The sequence below is a fragment of the Schistocerca nitens genome, chromosome 2 (genome assembly GCF_023898315.1).
Source record: "Schistocerca nitens isolate TAMUIC-IGC-003100 chromosome 2, iqSchNite1.1, whole genome shotgun sequence".
Taxonomy (NCBI): Eukaryota; Metazoa; Arthropoda; class Insecta; order Orthoptera; family Acrididae; genus Schistocerca; species Schistocerca nitens.
The window spans coordinates 651,926,573-651,930,156 of NC_064615.1; the positions used below are offsets into that span (position 1 = coordinate 651,926,573).

The 3,584-nt window shown below is 46.9% G+C and overlaps 1 non-coding gene across 1 annotated transcript; it reads right to left on the minus strand.

Annotated features, from left to right (window-relative positions):
• Nucleotides 1–2,596: 2,596 nt before the first annotated feature.
• Nucleotides 2,597–2,671, minus strand: Trnaa-ugc (transfer RNA alanine (anticodon UGC)). The gene has a single exon. It is a non-coding gene; the product is annotated as a tRNA-Ala (tRNA).
• Nucleotides 2,672–3,584: the final 913 nt, after the last annotated feature.

Genomic DNA, 3,584 nt, shown 5'->3' on the forward strand with positions numbered 1-3,584 from the left:
CTCGACGCCTTGCATCATCTGAAAAAGAGTCAACACAGTGACTCGTCGGACCACACTAATCGTCTCCAGTCCGCTATTGTTCAGTTTATGTGTTGTTCGCCCCATCGAAGACGTGCAGCTTCATGTGCCGCTATGAGCAACTGCCTTTTGCAAGATACCTTACTACAAACGTCCTTTGCATGTAGTTCCTTGGCTGAGATGGACATGCATTCACTAACAGTAGCAATTCCTGTCGTGTTTGAAACCGTCTCTGGTCCAGGCACCTTTGGTCCCTTTCGTTGTGGACCTTTGTACGATCATTGTGACATGGCTGCAGGTGGTAAACCATTTCTTGTCGAACACTGAACCTCACCTTTGATACACTTTCTGCCGTTCTGTCGCGTCTCCAGGATGACCCGTGTTACTACATTCATTCCATAGAAGTTAGTGGCACATACACACCACTTCACTGCCATGACTTAGAAGGTCCGGTAACGGTGAAGGATTATACGACGGCCTGGTACCTGTTCTTCACTACCTACACCGCTCCAAAGTGGCCACTGTGTTCTCTTAAGAGAGTGTAGCATTTTCTCCGGTGAGCTTACTATAATAATTATAACACTGAGGAAAGCGAGAAAAAAGGTATCCAAAACGAATGCAAGTTTAATGCAAGTTCGTATCCTGGTTACGCAACCAACGTGATGCCGTTATACCGGAAGTGGACAAAAATATGGAAACACCAAGAACACAACACATTAGCAGGTCTTTAAGGTGTAGGAAAGCCACTCGCATTCAATACACCATCAAGACTTCTCGGAAAGGTCAAATACAGGTCTTGTACAGTTTTCAAGGGGATCTTACACCATTCTGCCTACAAAATAGTGGCAAGTTCAGTAAAGATGATGGAGGCGGATAGCGATCACACAGCTTTCTCTTCAAAGTAGACCACAAAGGTACAATAACATTGAAATCTGGTGACTGTGGTCACCAGGAGATGCGACAATTCATTCTAGTTCTCATAAAGCCAGTCCCGAACAATGGGAGCTGTGAGAATAGGGGAATTGTCGATTTGGGACACAACATCACCAGTGAGGAACAAACATTGTCTCATAGGGTGGGCCTGATCAGCTAAAATGGTCATACAAGCCTTGGCAGTAATATGACCTCGGAGATAGCGAATAGGCCCACGGAAAAGAACGATATGGCTGTCCAAATCAAAACCGAACCCCGCCATGTTTCACTCTTGGGACCTAAACTTGGCCAAAAGATGGTGAGACTGAGGTACTAAACTCACCTAACCAAATGATATTCTTCCATTGCTTCATAGTCTGGTTTTATGGTATCGTCACCACGTTTTCTTGTTATTGGGGCTTGCATCACTGATGGGTGGTATTGGAATTCTGGCCCGCCCTGCAAATTTCCAGCTTATGGAGCTCCCTTCATCTTACTTTGTTGCTCACAAGGGTTCGCAAGTGTGACTTTCAGTTCTACAGCGACTTTTGCAGCTCTCCGTCACAATACACTTCACCGACCGTCCATCGCGATTTCTCGAAACAAACTTTCGTCTACAGTGAAGAATTTCTCATTGCTCACTCCTCCGATGTTGGAGAGATCCTGGACAAATTTCAGAAAATTACTGTGTTGATTAGGTCCACTTACATTAATGTGATCACCACGTATGTTTAACGTCAACATTCAATAACCACTCACAGATGGCAGGTGGAGGCTATATAAAGCGTGTCGGGGGGAAGCGGAAAAAAGCGCAGTCGTTGTCGTAATATGGAAACGGAGTCATTTATCTGATGTCCAAAAGGGCATGGTCATTGACTTTCAGGACAAGAATGGAATCATTTCCGAAACAGCTAAGTACAAACACTGTCGCGAGCCGCCGTGGTTAAAGTATTCCATACATGGCCAAAAGTCACATCCAGAAACGGCGCCGAGGCAACTGCGGTTCACCACGAGCTATAGATGGCTCGAGAGAACGACGGCTGCGGAGATGCGTATGGGCGAATAGACGTGCACTGTTGAGCAGCTAATTGCCCAGATGAACCAAGGGGCAACCAACGACTTTTCAGCGAAAGTTGCTGCGTATGGGTCTCTGCAGCAGGTGACTGGTTCAAGGACACATGCTGACTGTTGTTCTCGGGGACGACGGTTGAAATTTGAACGCCAAAGCCCAGACTGGACGTCCACCAAGGGGGACAGGTGGCCTTTCCAGATAGATCAAGTTTAATGCTTCAATGGGCAGGTGGCTGTTGGCGTGTACCGGCGTAAAATGTCCGATAACATTACCCTGTAACAACGTAATGGCAACAACGTAATGGTTTGGGCATGTTTTCGTGGCATTCCCTGAGTGAACTCGTCATTCTGGAAGGCACACTAGATCAACATAAGTGTGCATCTATCCTTGGGGAACATGTTCATCAATACGGACAATGCTGTGTGTCACACAGTTCGCAATGTACGTGCCCTCGTTCGAACAGCGCCAGGATGAATTTACTGTATTCCCATGACCTCCACTCTCACCAGATTTAAACCTGAATTTACCGTTAAATTAATACTATTAGCTGCTGACGGGCGTTGATATATATCAACGGGGATAGTTGAAAATGTGTGCCCTGACCGGGACTCGAACCCGGGATCTCCTGCTTGCATGGCAGACGCTCTATCCATCGGAGCCACCGAGGGCACAGACGATAGTGCGACTGCAGGGATTTATCGCCGTCACGCTCCCCGTGAGACCCACATTCTCAACTTATAGAACACACACTGTGTTCGTAGTGTCCCTGCCATTATACTCATTATTCGCGGTAGGCAATCCACCGAGTCCCGTAATAGTTCAGGCAAATCGTGTGCATCCGCACTGAAGAAGGTCGTCAGCCGGTTAACCTCAACAATATGAAGATGGCATGTCCGAAAGAACAGATGCCATCTTCATATAGATTTAAACCTAGCCGAGAATCTGTGAGACCATCTCGATCGGATGGGTCCTAAACCGCCACTGGAGTCGGCATGTCTCCACATTCCTCTCTGAACCTCCCTGAGTTTCTTTGACTCTTTTCCTGCACGTCACGCAGCGGTCTGCCCTGCAAAAGGGTTTGAAAGGTGGCCTCATTAATATCACTTAATTACGAGGGCAGTTCAATAAGTAATGCAACACATTTTTTTTCTGAAACAGGGGTTGTTTTATTCAGCATTGAAATACACCAGGTTATTCCCCAATCTTTTAGCTACACAACACTATTTTTCAACGTAATCTCCATTCAATGCTACAGCCTTACGCCACCTTGAAATGAGGGCCTGTATGCCTGCACGGTACCATTCCACTGGTCGACGTCGGAGCCAACGTCGTACTGCATCAATAACTTCTTCATCATCCGCGTAGTGCGTCCCACGGGTTGCGTCCTTCATTGGGCCAAACATATGGAAATCCGACGGTGCGAGATCGGCGCTGTAGGGTGCATGAGGAAGAACTGTCCACTGAAGTTTTGTGAGCTCCTCTCGGATGCGAAGACTTGTGTGAGGTCTTGCGTTGTCATGAAGAAGGAGAAGTTCGTTCAGATTTTTGTGCCTACGAACACGCTGAAGTCGTTTCTTCAATT